Source organism: Macrotis lagotis, chromosome 1 (assembly GCF_037893015.1).
Source record: "Macrotis lagotis isolate mMagLag1 chromosome 1, bilby.v1.9.chrom.fasta, whole genome shotgun sequence".
In the NCBI taxonomy this organism is placed as follows: domain Eukaryota; kingdom Metazoa; phylum Chordata; class Mammalia; order Peramelemorphia; family Peramelidae; genus Macrotis; species Macrotis lagotis.
This window is the reverse complement of record NC_133658.1, coordinates 306,904,001-306,928,158: the sequence shown is the minus strand read 5'-3', so window position 1 is coordinate 306,928,158 and position 24,158 is coordinate 306,904,001. Positions and strand designations below refer to the sequence as shown.

At 38.9% G+C, this 24,158-nt stretch overlaps 1 protein-coding gene and 1 long non-coding RNA gene across 6 annotated transcripts in view; one reads left to right on the top strand and one right to left on the bottom strand.

The window, feature by feature from the left end:
- Positions 1-24,158, top strand: part of CYLD (CYLD lysine 63 deubiquitinase) — a 153,112-nt gene that overhangs the window by 99,075 nt on the left and 29,879 nt on the right. The window lies entirely within an intron of this gene.
- On the bottom strand, positions 1,719-24,028 carry LOC141517045 (uncharacterized). The gene is made up of 4 exons (XR_012476797.1): positions 23,937-24,028; positions 5,879-5,970; positions 3,261-3,314; positions 1,719-1,907 (listed from the first exon to the last, which is right to left on the bottom strand). It is a non-coding gene; the product is annotated as an uncharacterized LOC141517045 (long non-coding RNA).

Sequence of the window (24,158 nt, the reverse complement as noted above, 5' to 3'; positions counted from 1 at the left end):
GTTGAGGAATGTGTGTCAGGAATAACAAGGAGTTCCATTGTGGGTCACAAATTATGTGAAAGAGAGAAAGATGTAAGAAGACTGGAAAGGGAGGCCTGGCAGTGTCCCTAGATTATGAAATATTTTGAATATCAAACAGGAATTTATATTTATATTCCATCATTGGAATTTACTGAATAGGGCAAGGAGAAGGTGGCATATGCAAACCTTTGCTTAAGGAAGGTCAGTTTTGACATATGAATAGAGGATGGACAAGAATGGGGGAAAGACTTGAAGCGGGGAGACCAAAGAGAAGGTGTAATAGGCTAGATGTAAAGTGGAACTTGAACCCAAATCTTTTTGAATCTAAGGCTTGCTCTCCATTTTTTATATATCTATGCATGCATATGTGCATACTTTTATGTATGCACGTACAAGGTATATATGTGCATGTATATAAATATATATGACTAATATCATCATCATCATTATTATCTCACTCTACTTTTAAGGGAACATTATTTACAAATTATAGTTTCATAGGAAAGCTGACTCTGATTTTACCTGGCAAAAGATGGTGACTGTGTTCTTTAGCACTGTATCACTTTGCTAAGGAAAATGCTCTTTGCTATCTACAGCCAACTTAAGTTTCTTGGTTTCTAATTGGCCATGACTCCCACTGCTTACAATGTAGCAGAGCCTTAAAAAAAAACTTATTGCAGGCACAGAGGAAGGTGGCTCTGAAAACCCATATCCTGTGTTCACTGGCACTATTTGGGGAGTATGTATGCATTCCTTGGTGCCATCTTCTTACCTCGAGCACCTTGGAAAAATCATCTGATTAGTGGCAAAGCAGAACTGGGATTTTTTATTCATCACATCTATGGTCCTACTTTAGGCCAAGGGTCACCTGCTGTGGCATACTGTTTATCTCCAGGAAGAAAAACATCTATCTTTCTTTAACAAAGACACTGAGATGGAGGGTTTGAGGCAGCAAGGACATGATCCAAAACCTCAGTTTCTGTTCTCCAAACCAACCACAGAGTAAAGGAAAAAAAGAGTGGTGTTCATCTAGCTTTGCATCCTCCTTCTGATAGTGGATGGAGCAGTAGAAAACTTTCTAGCACAGTTTCCAGTTATCTTTCCTGGGCATTTTCTCCAGCATGTAAAAGTCCATATGTGTTTCCCTGCTTTCCAATGCATATCAATCAGAGTTCTTTCCATTGCTTTTAAATTGAGAGCATGTCTATGGGAGGAGGAAAATAAACATGTTTTAACATTAACCTGAGCAAAACATAATTAAATGTCCATCTGTAAGGGAAAAAAAAGTCATCATAATGCATTTTTTTCTTTGACACTGTTTCTCTTTACACACACACACACACACACACACACACACACACACACACACACACAAGTCTTGAAACTTTAAAGTTTGAGTCCATGAGTCTAGATCTTTTCTATTTAAATCTTTTCCCCCTGCATCTTCCCTGTGAGAGCAACTGCTTCCCCAAGCTGTTTTCCAGATGTAATAACTTCTCTCTGCCAGCTCCTGGAAGGCCTGCCTGGCCTCTGAATTATTGCTGTGAGACGGAGCATTTCTTTAACAAAACCGAGTCCTTTAATATCCCCCCTCCTTTGTTATTAGATGGACAAATGAATTTTCCTTTGAACATAGCATACTGCATTGTCTGAAAATTGCCGGTATGAGCTGAGGTTGGCAGGTACTTGCCTGTTCCTCTGGTAGCTGATTGCTGTTTATTATATGTTGCACCTTTAGCTGTCAAACTCGGCAGAGCCTGATATTGATTTGTGTCTCTTTCAAAGCAAAGGTCACTTTGATCAGCGCACCACAAAACCAGAAAAAGTTGGGTTCTGACATTTCATTACCCCGGGTGGGGGTGAGAAGGAAAAAGCGGAGGGGAGAGCTAAAATAAATAAGAATATGTTTGAGAACAGAGAACAATATCATAGTGGGGGCTAACTAATCGAGTGGAGAGTAGACTCCAGAGCAGGGATTTTTAAAAGGAGATGATGAGGAAGAAAAGGTGTTGAGCCTTTTGGCTCTTAGGAGAATGATGCTTCTCTAGTCTGAGAAGGGATGGGTTTTCTTACAGTTTAGGGCTTGTAATTCACTTTCTGAGGTGAGGCATCTTTCTAGGGATCAGTTAGGTTGGTCCTCTTATCCCACCAATCAACAACATTTTTCTTAGCAATAATTTATCAACTACAACAAGAATTTATTAAGCACCTACTATATTTCAAATACTGTTGGATGCAGGTGATACAAAGATAAAAATACAACAGTCCCTAGCCTCAAAGAACATATATTTCTTAAGAATAAAGGGAAGGAGATTTCCTACTTTCCCTTGCCTGAAGAGGTAGTGGAATGCTTAATAGACTTGGAATCAAGAGAAGGGGTTCAAATTCTATCTCAATCACTTATTGACTGTGTAAACTTATGAATCACTTGATCTCTCTGGCCTAATTTTTCTCCATATGTAAAAGCAGTGATGGGAATCACTTGTACTACTTCTACTTAGGGTTGTTCAGTAGGAAATGTGCTCTATAAACTTTCAGGTGCTAGTAAATATCTTTTATGGGGTCTTGATTGATGGTTGAGATCAGTTAAGAAGATGCTGTTTTTCTATGCTTCCTTAAATCTTATTACATGCTTATCTATGTTTAGTGTAGTCCAAATAAAAAATTACATTATTTTGATAATGTTTGTCCTTCATTCTCAAAGAAGACCATGACATCAGGGAGGTGATGACATGACAAGCAAATAAATTGGATTTGAGTGAGGGGGTGCTGTGCTAAGTCACCAACCTCACTTTCTCCTCCAGGGTCATTTGAGTCCAGTGGCTAGATATGAATCAGAATGATCAGAGATGGCTCTGAATTTTTAAGAAAATCATTGTTAAATGACTTTCCCAGAGTCATACGGCTAGTTTAGTGTCAGTTGTCTGAGATCAGATTCGACCTCTGGTCCTCATGATTCCAAGGCCAGTGCTCTATTCACTGTGCCACCTAGTTGCCCTATACTATTTAGGTGAAGTTATATTTTACAGATAAAGTTTTCTTTCTTTTCTTCTTTTTTTTAAAGAGCTACCTAGAGTGCTGAAAGTTTAATTGACTGACCTAGGGTTACCCAGCCAGGATAAGTCAGAGATGAAACTTGAACCAAGTTCTTCCTGACTCCAAAGTCAGTTGTCCTTCCAATAAGCCATGTAGTTGAAATTAATAATTTTAGTACTACTATTAGTAATATTAATAATTACCAAGATGAGTCAATGTACCTCTTCACTAATTCCTTTCTCTATTCTTGCATCATCCTGGGAAAGAAAAGAATATTTAACTCCATCTGTTCAGTGATCCTTTATGAGTCTACAATTCAACAGCACCCCATCATGTCTTTCTACAAAGGTTAAACTAAAAGTTTTTGGTCTGTGAATTCCCAAACAATACCCAAGTTATGCTGTAAAACATCTTATCTCTGGGAACTTGATCCCTCATTTTTATTGGAATATTACAATGTCATAAGCTATCAAAATTTGAATGAGAACCCACCAATCAAATATTTGATCACCTGCCATGAGTGAGCCAATCTGGGGTGAATAAAAGAGGGAGATGTTTCTCTCTTTGAGTTTTTCAAGTTGGTTTTAAAAGGGACTTGAATGTGAGACTTGAGTGCCCCAGAAGGTAATTAATGTGAGAACTTCAGACTGGCAAAGGAGAAGATTTTCATCAGGACTGGTTTTTTACCTCAACTCCGGCATAGGAGATAGCCAAAGCTTTGGGGAAATAGCAGGCCAAGTCTTTCTTTCCTCCTCTGTTCTCTGTCTGCTAGCATCCATTTTCCTTGGTATATTCCTTTTCTCCCCCATGCTAGACTCTGTTTGTGAACATACTCAGATGAATCTATAAGAATTTTTTGCTATCAGAGTCAGACTCCAAGATTCAACTGTGTTTGTTTACATTTCATTAACTTTGTATTTTTTTTGTCTCTATACTTCCTTTCTTTGTGAGCTTCTTGAAAGAAGGGACCATATCTCTGTGGAAATTATGTGTAGGATCTTAAATGCAATCAGGAAAGACAAAGATGTAGCAGATGTTTAAGGAAATCATTATTTTTTCATTTTCCCCTTGGGGACAGATCCAGAAAGGGGTACTTTTGAGATGTGAGGAGAGGGTTGTTTTTTCTTCTGGGAGAAAAAGAAACCAACCACACCACCCTTGATAGGGTCTATGTTATACCCAGTGCAAAGAAAATTGGCATATTAACCACCTGTCTATGAATAACTGTGGGTATTGTCTTAGATACAGAACTCTGGGCTGTGGGGCCACTTTGAGGATCTTTGAAACTGTATAATGTAAAGAGTAGGTTACAGGTATTTGATGACACTTCTGTGACTGTAGATTATGGTCAGGAGGAAATGGACAGATGGATTTGGTCCAAATAAAGAAAAATACAGAGGGAAGTTGAGAAACTTCATTCAGGACTTTACAAACTTTAATTGTGTTAACAATGAAGGGGGGGGGAGTGGGAAGTGAAAAAGCATTATTAAGTGTCCATCATGAGAGCTGTTAACTATTTTACGCTAACATTTATTTATTTTTTTGGAGACCTGGAATGAAATCTTCTTTGCTTTTGGGGGAAGATTCTGTCCCCTGTTCTTCACATACGCTGGTCCATTGGCCATGGATAGGTACATATCCTAAACTCAGGTTCACCTGTGAATATGGCTTAAGGATACCCTGGTCACAGTCACATCAGAGATCTGGAACTGGAAGACACATCTAATTTAATTCTCTCATTTTATAGATGAGGAAACTGAGGTTAAGGCAAGTTAAGTGATTTGTTTAAGATGACAACAAGCAACAGAAATGGATGTTGAGCCTAGGTCCTTCGCTGTAAATAGAAGACTCCTTCTGCTCCATGTTTCCTTTGTTGATTAGTTGATAGGAGGCAGAGCCTGCTTCTCATAGGTGGAATAGAAAGTACTCTAGGGTTGAGATCTGAAGAATAGGGAGAATTTCCAGCCCTCCTTCTTGCTGACGCCCAACCTAAAGTAAATGTCTGCATGTGTGGGGTTAGTAGGGGTAGAGAAGCTAGGCTAGATGCAGTATAACAGAGATAAAAGTTACACTTGCTTTCATCACCTGCCAAGATTCATTTCCACTCATATTCTCTCATTTTGTTTGGGTTCAATGACAGTCTAGTGGTCATATTCTGGAGTATAATGAGAAATTAGCCCCAAAATGCAAAGTTCACTCTTTTTGCCTCTCTCAAATTAGGTTAAACTCCCCTTTCTCCCTTAGTTAGTCCACAAACATTTATTAATTATCTACTATGTAACAGGCAAACAGTAGGGAGATACACAGAAAGGCAAAACAATTACACTTTCCAAGGAGTTCACATTATATAAAATTGGGGAGATAGAATGCAAACTAAGTACAAATAAGCTACAGACAGAATAAATTTGAGAAAATATAAAAAAGTGAGGCACTAGCACTAACGGTGACCAGGAAAGGCTTCTTGTAGAAGGTGTTACTTAAGCTAAGACCTGAAGGATGTCAGGGAAACTAGGAGGAATAGAGTTCCAGGCATGGGGGAAAAGCAAGTGAAAATGCCCAAGATTAGTAAATGGAGTGTTTGGGACAAGAAACAACAAATAAGCCAATGTCACTGGATCACAGATTGTGTTGGTATAGGGATGATATATAAGTTGTAAGCCAACTGGAAAGGTAGAAAGATGACAGGATATTGAGGGCTTTAAAAGTCAGTAGAGAATTCAGATTTGATCCTGGAGAGAAATGAGAACCATGAATGCTGATTGAATAGGGAAGTGAACTTTACTAAGATTAATTTGAAATCTAAAGTGAAGGATATACTTACGTAGGAAGAAGCTGACCATAGACTGACTTCTCAATCCCAAACTCTAATGTTTAGAGCATTAGACAATTAGATGTTAATGATGCAATTTATTTCTAGATAGCAGAAAGTGCAAATAGACATTACAATAATTTATAGGCAACCTCTATAACATACTTTCCTAAGTTGAGTTCTTTTTTTCCCCATCCTTTATTCCTCCCATTCATCCCATCCCAGTCAAAGGAAAATGATTAGTCAGGTTAAAGGGAGTGGGAGCAAGGGGAGGAAGAAACTATTAGCTGGACTATGCCCACTCTCATCCATTGAAGCTGCTTGCTTCACCTGATCTGGTCTTATGTGTCTTAGGGGTAACCTACTCTCTCTCTCTTATGCCCTCATCTCCCTATCTCCATGCATATTCTTTGCAAAGATATTTTAGTTCTTGCATTTCCCTACTGATGTTTTGTGTATTTGTGAAAGGTTGTGACAAAATTTATGGATGAAGTGTTTTGTTATTTATACATGCTTTTCCTAGAATTAATTAATCTTCTGATCATCAAGGTAAACACATAGGTAGGGGTCCATGATCTATAATTTTAAGAGTATGGATACACAAGAAGCTTTGTCATAACAACTTGGATCCCCTTTGGGAATGATTGCTTCAGGTTGAAAATATTTTGTAAATCTGAATTCCTAAAACTATATGGCTCATGTGCCCCAGCCAGTGTTTATATGTGTCACATGTTCTTTCTCTTTATGGCACTGACATTACAGATATTATGGTAAAGTGTTGTCTAGTTTTTATGTATAAGATATATAGCTCATGAGCCATACTTGTCATCCCCTTGAGGTACCAACCTCTGAGTATAAGTTGGAGGGTAGATCAAATGGGTAGTATACACTGGGGGCACTCTGGGGTACAGGTATAAGAACCAGAATCCTGGGGACTTTGTGAGCAACTGCACACATTCCAGTTCACCAAACCCCTATACCCTTTGGTCCTCCAAAATTGGCTTTGAAAAAGAAAAGAAAATCTAACTACCCTGTTACTGTGCCAGAAAGGTCACTATTAGAGATTTATTCTGTAGGAATTTGAAACTTTTCCAGTTTTCTTTTAAAATGTAAACACACACACACCTGTAAATATAAACCCTCCTTGATTATGTATACCACAGCTGGGATTTATTTAATCAAGTTCCAGGCCATGACAAATGGCCTTGCAAGAAGAGGACAAAATCCAGAAAGGAGACCACTGTATGCTGCAGTTTCATTGTTGACCCAGCCCTGGATGGATGTGAGGACAACAAAGATTCTATAATTGGGAGGGGGATTTGTGGTAAGGGTGAAGTGCACTGGGACCCTCTGTTGGATTTCAGCAGTCTTGCTATAGCCAGGGGGGGTCCACTGTGAGCAGGGGAGATCTGGGTTTGTGTGTTTCTCTGGTCTTAGGTAGAGTGGAGGGGATTCAAGTCTGCTGCTGCCTTGGGTTGAGCTGTATTTCTAGGAGCCAGACACCTTGTTTTCATTATGTCTAAATGTAATGCAATTTGCATAATACCTATGAGATACATGTCTGAGCCAACATCAACTTTGGCATCAGGGGATTTACTTCTCAGTATTATTCCTTGTGCCTCTGTATTTGTAGAAAAGGAAATACAGGAAATTGGGAAGGTGGGGATAAACATCATATGGGCCAGAGCCAGTTCAACTCCTTGAGGAGGGAGAGAGGTGTCTGTTCCTAGAAAAACACTGAGGAAGCAGGAGCCAACTTCTCAACCTGCACATTATCCTTTGGTTGTGTTGATGATAGCATGTGCTGCCTGGGTTCTGGGGCAAGGGAATTTTATACAATTTGGCAGAAGCCTCATGGGCATCCCCAGACTTGGGCATCAGATTCAATTAGACTGCATTTATGGGAAAGTTTGTTTCTTCTTACATGAGCCAAGCAAATGGATTTGGGAGGAGGAACTAAGGAAGAATATATCTGGGGGGGCTTCAGCAGTCTCTAAGCTCCATATGAGTCCACAATGATTAAAGAGCCTAAGGAAAGCCAAGACTTATTCTGAGAGGTGTAGTACACACACACACACACATACACACACACACACACACACACACACACACACACACACACACACACACAAAATGAAGGTGAGAGTTTTGCCATTCTCTGTCCCACTCAGACCACCTCTAACATATGAGATAATTGGTTCTGGGCAACATATTTCAGTGGTGCAGTGAGGGGCAGCGTGGTGTGGTGGAAAGAATACTGGTTTTGGAATTGAAAGACCTGTCTAAATTCTAGCTCTTCTTACTTTGTGCTGCTTTGGGAAAGAATTTAACTTCTCTGGCCCTCATGACTCCCTGGACCAGCTCTCCATGTCCTCCTGATTGGTTTTTCTCATACTGGTGTTGCTTCTGCCACTTGACTTCTTCCTCCAATTGGTGGAAGCCCCCTTATCTGCCATGCTGTCTTCCAATTAGGATAAGTCTATAGCTTCTTGTACTACCTTTCCACCTTAACTCAGTTATGCAGTTCTCTCCCCTTCCACCCCTCACTTTCCAGTTCTCTTTCATCTCCACCTATTAGAATATATACTTCCTGATGACTGGGACTGCATTTCTTTTTATTTATATGTGTATTCCCAGTTGATGGAAAAGTGTCTGGCAAATATTAAACCCTTAATGGATTTTTAATCTAAATGTCTTTCTTGGGGATTGGATTGGATTGGATTGGAGGGTTTCAGAATTCTCTTCTAACTCAAAGTCCAGGACCTTTGATCCTGGGGTAAAATGTGTTTAGGAGAGGACAAACAGCATCATGAGAAAACTGGAAAACATTATATGAAGAGCAATTGAAGGAACTGGAGATGTTTAATTTGCAGAAGAGAACATGAGGGTGTCTTGAGGGAAGCACAGTGTGATGACTCCAATTATTGTAATGGTTGTCAAATGGAAGAAGAATGAGATTTGTTCTACCTGACCCAGTAGAATCAGGAGCAATGAATGTAAGTAGTAGAGAGAAAGAGTTATCAATCAATCAAGCAAGCAGGAAAGCAATAAGCACTTATTAAGTGTCTGCTGTGTAGCCTCAGAATTCACTGGGAGTGCCAAAACAAAAAAAATTAGATAATTGTTGTCTTAGAGAATTTACATTCTGTTTTGGAGGCATGTATACATATAAGAAAACATATACAAATAAAAATGAAAGGGTCTCTTGGAGGTAGGGAGATGCCAACAACTAGGGTGGGAAGTCATGGGTCTAGAAAGAACTCAGGGAAGAGATGGCATTTTAATTTAACTCTAAAGGAAGTTAGGGATATTGGGATATGGAGGTGAGGAGTATGAGGCATGGGGTGGCTTGTTCAAAAGCAAGAAGACAAGAGAAGGGAGATGCTGGACGAGGAACATCAGGAAGGTCAGTTTGGCAGGTTTGAAAAGCTCATGAAGAGGAGCTATGTGTAATAAACCTGGAAAAGCAAGTCATGCCAAAGAGAAATTTGTAATTTGATCCTAGAGAGCCAGTGAAATTTCTTAGCAGATCTGTGTTTTTAAAAGGTGTCTTTATGTTGTGGAGAAAATGAATTGGAAACAGGGAAGACTTTAGGTAAAGAGACAAACTGGGAAGTTTCTGGATTGATTCAGGTGAGAGGAAATGAGGCCTTGAACAAGAGTGGGACTGAGTTCAATGTAAAGAAAACCTTCCAATAATTAAGTTTCTCTCTCCAATGGCTTGGGCTGCCTCAGACATAGTAGATTTCCATTTTTGTAATGGCAGGGAGGTTGGATAATTCTCTGTCAAAGATATTGTGGTGGAATTTTTGTTCAGATCTAGACACTTTGCCTATTTCTCTCTCTCTCTTTTGTCACAGAGTCAAGTAGGTGATTCCCTATCCTGCAGCAAATTTTCATTTTGGAAACTGAATTTTTAATATTTATCTCATATTCCTGAAAGAGACTCAGGACACGTTGTCATTTGGTAGAAAGAACATTGGAGTTAGGTCAGAAGAACTAAATTTGAGTCTTAGCTGTGACACTTATTCCAGTATGACTTTAGGCAAGTTATGATCATTTTCTGATCTCAGATTCCCCTTCTATAAAATGTGGATGAGCATTGTGTATCTCACATTGTTGTTTTGAGGAATAAATGATAAAAATTACTTGGGATTTATTAATAAAAACATTTTATACTTGAATTTATTATAATATTTTATTTATTTGGAACTTTCCCCAGAAAGAAAACAAATGAACAAACAAACAAACAAACAGGAGGTATAGTAGGAAGAGCACTGGCCTTGTAGTCCAGAGTCTTGGATTCTAGTTCCAGATCATTCCTTTACTGACTGCAAGAGTTTGTACAAGTCACTTCACCTCTCTACACCTCAGTGTCCTTATCTGAAAAATGGGAGTTGGAGTTGAATGAATGGTCTTTAAGATCACTTCTAGCTCTAACCTTCTATGATTTGTATTGAAAGATGACCTGATAGGGAGAATCCTGAATCCTGGACAGTTGACTTAGAGAAGAGTTAAGAGAAGAGATATCAGAGGTTTCTCTTTGGTGTCTTGCTAATGTTTTTTTGCAGCATTTCAGTGGTTTCAGAAACAAAAATGGTGGAGGAAAATCTCTTCGTGCCACACTTCATATTTTCTAAATGCTCACAAGCAGGGAATACAGCCTGATGACTTCTCTTCCCCCCCGTGCTATATTAATTTGACTTGGGGGACATCATATCCTATTGACTTTCTATCTTGTAAGCAGAGTTGTCAAGCGATTAGAGGTTCAATAATCTTCCTGATTCAACCAACCTCAGTCAATGGCTCTTTTTTCTCCCATTGGGACAAAGATGGAAGAAAACTTTGCACTGGAAAAATGATCTCTTGAGGAATTGAAAGCCAGGGCATTGACTTAAAGGGAACAGAACTCTTTTCTGTGGCTGCTGTTCAGACTGACAACTTTCTGTGCTGGCCATGGAGACTCATTTCTCTCTTCCAAACTTAAAGATAGATTCACACAATTGTGAATTGAAAGGACACTCAATGACCATTCGGTCCAATCCATTCCTGAAAGGAATCCCCATTCTAAGATAACCAAACAAGTGGTCATCCAAGCTCTACTTAAAGACCTTCTTCCTCAAGGTAGCCAATTTTCCTTTGAATGGCTCTTATAGTTAGTATTGCTCTGATATCAAGCATCTTTGCAACTTCCACCCATTGCTTGTAGAGAAGCCCTCTGGAAGATAATCAAAATAATACCAATAAAAATAAAAATGATTGGTCAACAAATCAATGCTGGTTTTAATTTTTATCCATCTATTTATACACATATTGTCTTTCTATTTATCATTTATCTAGCTATCCTTTCAGCTAGTGCTTATTAGATGGCAGCCATTGTGCTAAATGCAGGAGATTCAAATACAGAAATGAGAAAATCTCTGTCCTCAAGAACCTTACAGTTTTCTGAGAGGTGGTGGTGGCAGGATAGAATATGCCTTCAGAAAATGAAACACAAGATATATGCAAAATAGATAATACAAAGTAATTGGGATAATGGGTACTAACAACTGAAAGAATCAAGACAGGACTTCACCTGAATCTGACAAAGGGGTTAGAGTGCCAAGAGGTGGAGGTAAAATGTTAAAGAATTCTTGGACCTAGGGATAGCCTATAAGAAGGTACATGTGGAATGGAATATTGTATATGGGGTATAGTAAGTAGGCCAGTTTGGTAAGAACAAAGAGGGCTTGAAGGGGAATAAATCTAGAAAGATAGACTGGAGTCAGATTTTAAATGTCAAACAGAGGAGTTTGTGTTTTAGCCTAAAGATATGGGGGATTCATTGAATCTTCTGGAGCAAATGACATTCCAATTTAAGAATTTCAATTTAGCAGCAATGTGGGGATACTGGAGAAAGAAATGTTTAGATGCATGGAGAATAATTAGTCTAGGTGAAAAGTGTTATTAGTATCTGAATTCGGCTAGTTGTGAATTTGTAGTGAGAAGCAGATGAATATGAGAGATGTTGAGGAGGAGGAATTGAAAAGACTTGGTAACTAATTGACTATGAGATAAATGACTCCAAAACTGAAAATCTGGGTGACAGCCAAAATGATAGTACCCTTGACATAAATAAGGAAATTGAGAGGGACATGTTAATCAGAGGAAAGATGAAGAGTTCCTTTTTGGATATGTTCAATTTTAGATGCATCTGAATGGAAATATCCAGCAAACAGTGGGAGATATGGGATTGGATTTGAGGTGTGAGATGGTAACTGGATACATTGATTTGACAGTCATCTGATGATAATTGAATCTTTAGGGGTTGATGAGATCACTAAGAGAACACACAGAGAAGGTGGCAGAGAGATAGGAGGAAAAGGAGAAGGAAGAGAAGAGGAAAGAAGTAGAAGAAGAAGGAAGAAGAGGAGGAAGAGGAGGAGCAGCAGCAGCAGTAGCTTAGGATAGAGTCCTATAATGTACCTATCCATAGGAAGGAGGACATGCAAAGAAGACAGAAAATTCAGTCAGATATGTAGTTGAAATCTAACAGAAATTTCATGAAACCTCAGGAAAGAGAGAATATCCAGTAGGAAAGGTGGTCAGTAGTATTGAATGCAGCAGAGAAGTTATAGAAAGATAAGAATTGAGAAGAAACTATTGGATTCAGCAGTAAAGAGATCAATGGTGAACTTAGAGCAGTTTTAGTCTAGTGTGGAGATGGAAGCTAGATTTCTAGGGGTTATGAAGTGATCACATAATTAGAAAGTTAAAACTGTGTAGGCAGCTTTTTCTAGGAGTTTTAACTGTTAAAGGGAAGAAAGATAGGATGATAGCTTGATGTATATAAGGTAGAGTGAAGGGTTTTTAAAGATGTGAAAATTTAGGCATTAGGTAAGTTTGAAGCCATTAGAAAAAGAGTTAGTGGATAAGATCATATTTCTATGATTCTTTAAGATCTACAAAGGGGTGGCTAGGTGGCATAGTGGATAAAGCACTGGCCTTGGAGTCAGGAGTACCTGGGTTCAAATCTGGTCCCAGACACTTAATAATTACCTAGTGGCCTTGGGCAAGCCACTTAACCCCATTTGCCTTGCAAAAACCTTAAAAAAAGACCTACAAAGCATTTTCCTTGCAACAACTCTGTTAAATCGATATTACAAGTATTATTATCCTCCCATTTACAAATTAGGAAACTGAGGCTGAGAGATGTGACAGATCTAGGAACATATGTGATATATCTTAAGGTCTTCTGACTCTATGATCATAGCTTTTTCTACTGAAATCACATATGAACATTTGAGGAACATTTAAATTTCTTAAAACCTATTTATATCTATTATTTCATTTTTATCTTTATAATTCTCTTATTAATGTAAAGTGAAGCAAAAAATAAGGAGATGGATGATTTGCCACTGTCATGGAGGATGTTCACTAGGGGGTCCAAATGGAAACAATATTCCTCGTAGGTTGGTGAGATCCCTCAAATGCTGCTGTTTGAAGCAGTTGATTTCCTTGGAACACTCCAGAATCTCCTAAGTGATATCTGTGATTGCACAAAAGTCTTAAAAATCCTCACAGGAAAAGGTCAAGTAAATGAAAAATGCCTATAGTTAAACTTATGCTGTGGACAACAAACTGGGTCCAGAATCCTATAGGAAGAAGTGTACCTTTGTAAAACTTTATGATGATTCCTGTGACCCTATGTATGGAATAAAAGTCCATCTTTTTTAACCTCAGAATTTTGCTGTTGAAGTTGTATATCTTTGAATCATGGAACTCCAAAGTTCCCCAAAAATTAAAATCCTAGTTCACCTAAATGGAGAAATATGTGGTGAATGTGACCAGAATGCAACATGTCACCAATGAAAAATTGAGCAGTACATATAGCATAAAATTGGTCAGCTGAGATATAGTCCTGGAAAGTAGGTAGACTGGCTAAGTATGTAGATTAAAGGATAAATGATGAAAAGTCTGCCTGTTCCATTGGTAACCATGTCATAGTAGGAGATGAAGAGCAATACTTCTTGGCATGTTGGGTATACCAGGAGCTTGCCTGCTTTATTTCCTTCAGGTTCCAAAAATGACCTTTGTAGTAAATGTGGTTGTATGTATTGTGCATATGTATGTACATATGTATGAGTGTGCACAGAAGAGATGCATATGACCAGTCCCAGGGATATTTCTGGATGAATGATATTTGTCCTTCATTCTCAAAGAAGACCATGACATCAGGGAGGTGATACCATGACAAGCACAAGAAATGGATTTGAGTAAAAGGGAGCTGTGCTAAATCACCAACCTCACTTTCTTCTCCAGAGCTATTTGGATCCAGTGGTCAGATATTAATCAGGATAACTAGAGATGGTCCTGAATATGAGGCAATCAGGGTTAAGTAATTGGCCCAAGATCACACAATTAGTACCTTTCAAGTGTCTGAGGCTGAATTTAAACTCCAATCCTGATTCCAAGGACAGTGCTCTATTCACTGTACTACCTAACTGCCTTCTATTCTGGAGTAAATTTCAGTATACCTCATTTTGTATCCTTTGTTTAGCTTCATGGTCACCCCTTTTCTCTCTTTAAGGCCTCTCTAGTTCTTTTCTCAATATGAATGCTGAAATAGGTTTCAACCCTAACTCTGCTTCTAATACAGTGTATGATTTGGGGGTTTATCACTTCTTCTGCCTGAGTCTCAGTTTTATAATCTCTAAAACCATCTCTTATACTCTCTTAATATTCTATGACTAGCAATTAAGTTTGGTGAAAAAAATCACATTTCAGTATTCATAGTTTCTGTAATTTTCTTGGTATACAGTTTTCTCTGGTCTCAGATTTCAACCCTTCTGTGGCTAGTAGAAAGTATCTGAATGTTGCTGTGGTCAAAATTCTATCTTCAGGAAGCTACAAGAGTGATGAACTTTTCATTAGATTGTCAACTCCTCAAGGGCAGCAACTGGTTTTGCCTTTTAATCTGGCACATAGTAATTGTTTAATAAATTTGTATTGACTGACTTGTTGACTGTTGACTGAAAGTGTTAACCATGTTGGTCCCTGGACAATAAGCATGTGGACATCTAGCTCATATACAAGTTATTTACATCTTAGTGTTGAATATAAATATGATCCCTCACCTAGAGATAGGGTTAAATTCTAAGCCTGATTCCCCCCACCCCCCTGTTCTGAAAAGAAGGACTTTGTCAGTTTCAAGTCAGAATGGCAGGTAAAAAAAGAAAGGGGCAAATATAGCTCATCTCAGGGTCTCTGAAATCACACCACATGAGTTGCCACAGACAGATAAGTAGCAAGACTGTCAAACCTATCAGTAATTGAACTTACTCTAAAAATCTTTCAGTTGTTTAAATCTTTCTTGTCAGAATTAATTTCTACATACTGAATTCTGGAAGTTTTGCTGCCTGGAAAACAGTCCTAGAAAGCACAAGGTGGTTTAATATAATCTAGAGAGAAAACAAGGACAACAACCAAAGATTTAGAATGTTTTAATTCTCCAGGAGGAGAAAGTTGCTCCTGAAAAGTCTTTGTGGTCCCTGTCATTGGAGAGTTAGTTTGAGCGCATCTAAAATCCTTAGTAAATACCTTCTTTGCATTGGCAGAACTGGGGACTTTGGGTGGGGACTTCCTCAGGGTCCCTTCTTCCTTCCAAAAGAGAGGATTAGGAGGGAAGATTGAGGTTGCTGTGGACAGTTTATGAGTTCAAGAACATCTATATATGTAACTCCCTCTTAAAAATTTCTCCCTCTTCTTTTTTCCCCCAGAAAACGTGTGATTTTATATGCTTTTCTCTGCATGTATTAAACAAATTGCACAGCTGAATAGCTTTTCTTAAAAACTGGACATTCACCAAAAAGAAGTTTGCCAGCAGAGACAATTAAGCTTTCTTCTTTTAACAATAGATTGACTGACTGGCACATTTGAAATGCAAGCGTATTTTTTATTCCACTGTTCACCCTTCGAGCTGATAAACACGAACAATGGGAAACAGCTGGGACAGGAAAACATTTGAGTTGGTATTTTCAAAGCAAGCAAGAAAGAAAGCCGTCACCGAGCGCCAGATCGCATCTTCCGCCTCGGGGCTTGTCGGCATTTGGGGAGGGAAAAAAATACTATCCATATTTTTAATCAAACATTACATATTTATTAATGTGCAGCTGGTCCATTGTGTTGGGCGGGCTGCTGGTGGTGGGGTTTTTTCCTGCTCGGGTTCCTTCAATGCTGTGGTGTCTGTCACGCTGTCATTGTTCTGTAACTGATATTACTCTATAAGAATCCAGAAATTCACGAATCTAATAGGAGTCATCCAGACAATTGCATTTGGTACTATTAGGGTCTCGGTGACGTAGGTGCCATCTGAAATTCAATTGGGGGCGGGGGGGGGGTGAGGAAGAGAGTAGGTATTGTTATGTCAGTACAAATGGGTGCACCTGGGATCCAGTCAGAAGCAGCAGCAGCAGCAGCAGTAGTAGCAGCAGTAGTAGCAGCAGCAGCAGCTTGCCCGTCTTGGGCTCCCCTGGGACCCCCTGCACGAGAGCCTGTGAAGCCTGTCATTCTGCTCCCTGCCTGCATAGTTCCAAATGTGGGAGCAAATTTATTTTGATCCTTATTGAGATGAAAGTTGCCGTGCATTTCATTGGTAGCAAAGGTTGGATCTGTTCATTAGTTGGGGAGGTTCACCTTGTCAATTTTCATTGAGTGCTGGTGAAAGCCATCACTTTATCATCATTTGTCTGCTGCCCCGACAGGTTTTATTCGGCTTTGATTCCTCCTGGGTCAGAGCTGTCATAACTTCATTGGCTTTATGGTGCACAGCCGAGTTTCCCCACTCCCTTAGGTAATTGTCTAATAGGTCTAGTTTGCCTTAATATTGGGAATACGTTAAATGTCTTAAATGTCGAGGAGTTTAAGGAAGAGAAGGGAGCATGGCTTAAAATACTTAAAAGCCAACCCCTCCCTCCTACTTGCTGCTCCTCCTTCATCTCTGGAAAAAAGCATTACGCTGAGGAGTAATGGGTCAGGAATTGGAGGCCAGACTTCACGATCTCTCTTGTCTTGGGACCACAAAAAATAAAATTACAAACAATATTTTCACTTAAGGTGATTGAAGTGAACTGGAGAGAATCTAAACAGAGACTGAAGGGCTGAGGTGAAGGGCATAGGTTAGGAAGGTACTGGCCTATACCTTTTTGTTCTGTAAGCTTTTTATTCCATTTGAAAAATGAGTAGATATGTTTGCCAGATGCCACTGCATTATGTTTCACAATGATTTAGCGATACTGATATATTCTATTTTAAACTTAATTTCCTCTCGGTTCTTAATCTTATGTTAACTAGGGACATGTCCCTTACCTTTCAAACTGGTGTATGTGTGTATGTGTGTGTGCGTGTGTGTGTGTGTGTGTCTGTGTGTAAGACTAAAGGGAACCAGGAAACTTGACTTTGCCCTATTAATAAAGGTGTCTATTGAATACAAATCTTTTTTTTCTCTCTCTTGGTTTTCTTCATCTGTAAAAAGAGATATTAATAATAAAAACTCACACTTTTCCTTCCAGCAATTCTTTGGTATAAGAAGTATTATTTCCTCCATTATACAAACCATGAAACTGAAGCTCAGAGAGATTAAGTGACTCCTTCATAGTAACACAGCTAATAAGTATAGGAGATAGATGAAATTTGAAACCAGACTTCTCCCAATTCCAAGTCCAGTATTCTCTGCCCTATTCTACCCTGACTCTTACCATAGCCAAATGACCTGGGACAAAATCAGTATGAGCTAGAAATTGGGTATTGATGTTTTCTATATCTCTCCCTGTCACCTGATTCAATACTTTTAATGTCCAAATGCCTGCTAGACTCTACTTATGTCCCATAGATACCTCAAACCAAGCATGTCCCTAACTGAACTCATTATCTTTCTCCTAAAAAAACACACCCCTTCTTCTAACTTCCTTATTTTTAACTTTCCCTATTTCTCAAGGATTCCGCTTTTCTTTAGGTCACCCAAGTTCACAACCTAGGAGCCATCCTCCACTATTCATTATCACTCTCCTTTCATGCCTAGCCAGGGGTAAAATCTTGCAAAATTTTTCTTTCCTACCACTCCTGACTTTTATCCTCTTCTTTCTATTATATCATAACAACCCTAGACCAGACTAACATCACCTTTTCCCAAGACTATCACAGTAGGCTCCTCAGGGTTCTTCTTTCCTTTGCAGGCACTCACCACTCAGTTGTTAAACTGATATTCCTAAAGCATAGAGGAAAACATGTTAGCCCTTTATTCTAGAAGTTTCAGTTGTCCCCTATTACCTCTAGGATAAAATACAAATCTCTGTTTTGCATTTAAATGCCTTCACAAACTGGTTCAATACTCCTTTTTCAAAGGGATTAGAATTTACTTCCTGCCTCCTCCCCATGTTCCCTGTTTCACCATACTACCTATTTATTCCTCATTAGAAATACCTTTGTGTCGGTATAGTTCCACTCTCTACACTCCACCCCTTTGTTCAGTATTGCTTTCCCTCTTTACCCCTACATCTTGGTACTACTAGCTTTCAAGACTTAGCCCAGCTACTTTCTCCATTAAGAAGTCTTTCCTGGAACAGTTAGGTGGTACAGTTGGAGTCAGGAGGACCTGAGTTCAAATATAGCCTCAGACACTTAATACTTACTAGGTGTGTGACCTTGAGCCTATTGCCCCCCCCAAAAAGAAGCCTTTCCTGATCCCTCTTTTGTTAATGCTCCAATCAATCACCTTGCATTTATTTTGCATAAATTCTATGTGCATATTGTATCAACCCAGTGGAAAGTGCTATGAGATCATTGAGGGACAAAAACTGTCTCGCTCTTCTATTTCTATCTCCAGGGTTTAGGAGAGTACCTGACACTTAGTAGGTGCTTAAAAAATTGCTTATCAATTGATTGAAAGGAGGATTTTCCTCAGATTGGAAAATAACTTGGAGGAGGAGGATACAGGAAAGAGAACCGGGTCTGAGCTTGCCAGTGATAAGGTATTACTAATCGGCTTCCTGAAATAATGGTTGGGAAAGAGAATTGAGAAGATCCACAGTAAGATGGTTTCTCCAGGGTACAAAGCAGGAAGTGAGGAGGAAGGGAAGGTGAATCAAGCTAGTTTGGTTCCTAAATTTACAGAGGAGGAAACAAAGACACTGAAAAGGAAGTGACTTTTCTAAGATCATATAAGAAGCGGGTTCAAAATTTGAACCTAGAGTCTCTGAGTTGAAAATCTGTGCTCTCTCTCTCTCTCTCTCTCTCTCTCTCTCTCTCTCTCTCTCTCTCTCTCTCTCTCTCTGTCAAGAGAAAGTGTAGGGGGAAGAGCAAAGATTCTTATTCACATCAAACATCAACATGAAATACTCAGTTCAAACCAAACACAAGATAGTCAATTCTAAGACAAGATACAAATCTATAGCTATGGAAGTAATCACAGAACTCAGTCATCACTTTAATGGCATTCTTTCATAGCATAAGATATATGTTGACCATTGACCAGTGCCTCAGTGAAACATTGCAATTTTCAAATTCAATGAATATCTTTAATGTGTGCATATGTATGAATCAAAAAGCATTTATCAAGACCTTGCCATAGGACCTGTGACAAGCTAGCAATACAATCCCTGTCCTCAAGAAACTTAAATTCTAAGAGGGGAAGACAATGCAGAAAAGGCTGCTAGAGTTGGAAAGTGGAGTGGTATAGATGTCACACATCAATTACGTTTGGAGCTGATTGGGAAATAGTGAACTGGTTGTGAGAAAGGTGAGGTAAGGGTTTCCTTACAAAAACCCTTTATCTTGGAAACAGAGTCTAAGTTCCAATGAGAAGAGGAGAAGAAAGAGAAAGAGGAAGAAAAGGATGGGCAAAGAGCAAGTGGGGGGGGTTGGAAATTACTTGCATTTTCTAGAAGTGAAAGGGGAATGGATTTGCACCATGAGAATAATGAATGTATGATTTATATAACTATGTGGGTGCAAACGTGTGTGTATTTATAATACACTGTAAGCTCCAAGAGGATAAAGATTATTTTATCTAAACTTTGTTTCCTATTTAAACTTTCTAGTATAGCTTTCTTATCTATAGAATTACTTGTGGCTCATTGAATTAACTATATTATAGGTAACCCATTCATCTATGACATAATGCTATGAGGAATGAAATTTAATTGATGTTGAAACCTCTCAGCCTAGTCTAGCCTCCCTTTTCATACTTTAGTGTAAACCAAGCAATCAGGGTCTCATATCTTGCACTCAGTAAACCCTTTGAGTCCTGTGGGGTTAGGAATCACCCTGTGTCACTCTGTCATTTAAACAGCCACCATGTTGAAATTGGTTTTGAAAACTTTGAAAACTACTTCATCATTTGAAAAGTAGACATGATAGAGAAAACTATTGTTCTAGATTTAATCCCTAGAGGGGACAACAGGATGTATGTATGTATGTATGTGTGTGCATGTGTGTGTGTGTTGGAGGAATGATGTGGAGAAATCAGGGTGGGTTTGGGTAAAACTGAAGTATGTTTTGACTAAATTAACTTCATACTACTCAGGGCCCTATGGTCGCTGATAATTGATAAGAAATGGATAAGAGTCTCAGTCTTCTACATCCTGCAAATTCTGTTTTGGAAATTCACTTTCTGTATACATTTGGCTTTCTTTTCTTCTCTCATGTCCCACTCTTCACTATGGTGCTGCTCTCAATAAATAATTTCACAATGACCACTAAACCATGAATGGACCAATCAGAAAACATCAGTAAAATTTCTGATGCTTAAATCAGTTATAGCCAGGTGATAGCTGACCCCATGGGGTTAATCTCTATAGAGTTCCATTTACTTTGCTCCTGCACTTGACTTTCCAACTAGAATTGCAAGGGCCCTGACCTTGGTGCTGATCTAAATCTAAGAGTATTTGTACCTTTCTAACTGGGGGAACCTTGGTTTCTCTTGGGGAATCTAACCCAATTGTCAGCCTTTATCAAGAATCTGTTGTATGAAATGCTCTGTGCTTGGCTCTGGCAGAGATAAGATTTTAAAACAGTGATTTATTTCTAATCTCTTTGATGTGAACATTGTCTCCACTAGATCTAACCTGTTCATGCTTTCTTATGTTGTTTGATTCCTGTCTACAACTTTTCCTAAACTTTCTGGAATAGTTTTATGAAATGTGAATTATAGAACATGGCTATGTCAGAATTTCCATCTGTTATCTCTCTCTAATCCCCCTTGATACATGACTTGTCTATATAAACTAGTTGGAGATAAAGTACATATATACACAACTATAATGCACAATGAAACTGAAAGGTGCCTAAAAGTTCTTTGTGATGATGATGAAGAACAAGCATTTATTAAAACTTCCTACATCAGACGCTGAATGATCCAGTGTATAACTGACTTTAGAGACAAGAAGATTTAGATTTAATTTCTGTCTCTGACATATGCTGGTAGTGTGACCTTGGACAAGTCATCTAACCTCCCCCCCCACCAAGAGCTCTAGGTAACTATTTAAAACCAGAAGTTGTACAAGGTATTGATCTGCATTATTAGAGGGCACTTGATTACTTGGGGGTTCTCTTTATCAATTAATTCACAGTTCAGTTCCTAACTTATGTGTCAGATATTTTACTAGTCACTAGAGATATGGAAACAAAAATTAAGCAGACCTTACCCTTACATTTATTATATAATTTACATGAATAACTTTATACGAAGAAATTTAAGGTACAGTTTTAGTGAGGGCACTGGCAGCTGGGGAGAAAGGAGGTAAAGGACTTTTTCATTTCTGTCTTTGTATTCCCTCTGCCTGACATCTAGTAGATACAAAATAAACACTTATTGAACTGAATTGAATTATTATCAAAATGTGACATTCAAGGAGAGAAATATCAAATTTATTTAAAGGTTTTTTTGGACTGGCTCTCAAATCCCTTCTGAAGAAGTCAAAGGGCCCAAGAAGTTTGGTACCAGTCAAGCAAAGGGTCCAATACCAGGAAGTATGAAGTTCATGATGTCAGATGCCTGAGGGAACTTTTGACCAGCATTGCAGTTAAGATCAGGACCAGGCATCATAAGACCCTAGATGGATTGATGATGCTCAGCTCCCCATCAAGTATGTCCTGACCAATTAGTGAGTGCCTGGTGTGGGCTAGGTTTTTGTGAGAACTACAAGGGAAGTATAGGATATAGCTCCTGCCCTTGATGAATTCACACTTTAACTAAGAAGACAAGACTTACATCCATGAAAACATAAGTGCCAAATAAATGGTAGAGATGGTGGTTGTAGAAGTTTGGAGAAAGAAGAGATTATTGTAACCTTAAGGAAAGGATAACTTTATGTAGTATGGGGTTGAATTGTTTTTGAATATGATTGTAAATTGTAGAGAGACTCTGAGTAGTTCTCTGTAGCTGGAAGAGGTAACCACAAATAAATTGTGGGGTGGGCATGGAGTCCTTGAACATGGAGTGGGGGGGGGGACATCTGCCCTGGATTTGTATGTAGTGGTCCAGGTGATGGGTAGAAGGAATTGGAGCTGAAGGATAGGCAGTCCCAGGCAGATTGGTGTCTATTCCTTTCCTTCTTGCAAGTCAGATAAGCTTGGATATTACCTTCAAAAGCTACCTATAAACAAATCTGAGAAACAAAGGAGGTACTATGTATATAGTAAATTATAATGATGATGTTGGTAGCTTCTTCCCTCTACATTTCACCCCATCCCACTGGTCTCAGTTTTCTTGCATATAAAGTTGAAGGAATTGAATTATCAGAGATCCTTATCTAGGGTTCATGTACTTATTTCTCTCTTCTAATTTTGATAATTCAATTTCTATATAATTATTTTCTTTGAAATCCTAAGTATTTTGCATAGACTATATTAGTCTGCTTTCTGTCAGAGGGAGTGGGGACGGAAAGGGAGGGAGGAAGAAAAATGTAAAATCTTGCAAAAAATGATTGTTAAAAAAGAAATCCTATGTATTTTATTTTATGAAATTGAAAACATTATTCTGAGAAGGGTCCTAGGCTTTACCAGTGGGTTTCAGGACAAAAATGAAAATAGGAACTCTCAGATGCTATAAATCTTATGACCCTAAGAGCTTTATCTTTAAAAGAATTAGCTTCTGTCCAGCTTCTGGCTGTTTTTCTTTGTCCCTCCTCCCCTTACTTCTTTTAGTGTGTTACCACCCAAAGAAATACTGTTTTGGTCTCAAGGGCTCCCCAAATTCTACTTGATCCCCCCTGGGACAGTAGCTTTGTCCCTGTGTTTCTCCATCTTCAGCAACAATGGTAAAGAAAAGTTCACTTAGTGCTATGTATTCAAAACAAGGGACTCTTAGAGGCAGAGACTAAGGAGGGAGCAGCCACTAGACCCCCAAACCTGATGTGATTACAGCCTTTTCATGCACTTTGGTATTTGATGGGTAGAGAAAACTTCTGAGTACATGCTTGCTGTCACTGTGTTCAAGGTTATATAGATAGGATAGAGGAAGGTGTGTATGCTTCATCTGCATAGCCGCGCGTGGCGAATGCAGAAGATGCCTTTGGCCAGGGCCTCGATGATGATAAGGTCTTAAGCCTGTGGAATTTCTTATGTTTTACTTGTATTACCATATGAGTCTTTAAGCTGAGGATGAATATGTAAATTTCTTGCCACTGCCTTGTTCCAAAATAATGGACGTTGTGCTTCCACAGTGGCAATTCCGAGGGTAAAATTGATTAATATTTGTTTTCAAAATGACATGCCGTGATGTATGGACCCTTTTACAACTTAAATTAATACTTTAAAGAGATGAATGGTGTCTACAGAGGATGTTAAAGTTCAAGTTTAGGGAATTTGCATATTTATATTACAACCAACTGATAGTAATTGTAGAAACCGAATGTAATGTGGTTCGTTTTTCATTTTAATCTGGTTGTACTCCAATCCGGGACCTCATTAACTTCCAGCAGCTAATACCCCACTATCAGGACCCCGAAAGCAGACTGGTCTAGAATTTATGAAGCTCCAGTCTCAGGAAGCCAGGGATGGGAGCTGGGGTGGGGGGAGGAGGAGAAAGACTTACCCCCATCCCTCCAACTCTGCTGTGGGCTTGGTACCCATTACCTTGCCGGGTCAGAACTGACTTGCTCTGTTGTTACTTGTCTGAGAGACTTTTTTTTTCTTTCTATTTCCTGGTTCTGTTTAGGTGTATATGAGTTGTGTGAAAAGAACAATGGGGCTGACCATCTGTAGGTGGTGCCTCTTCTCTAGCAGAGATTTGTTGGCCCACTATCACTCCTTTGGG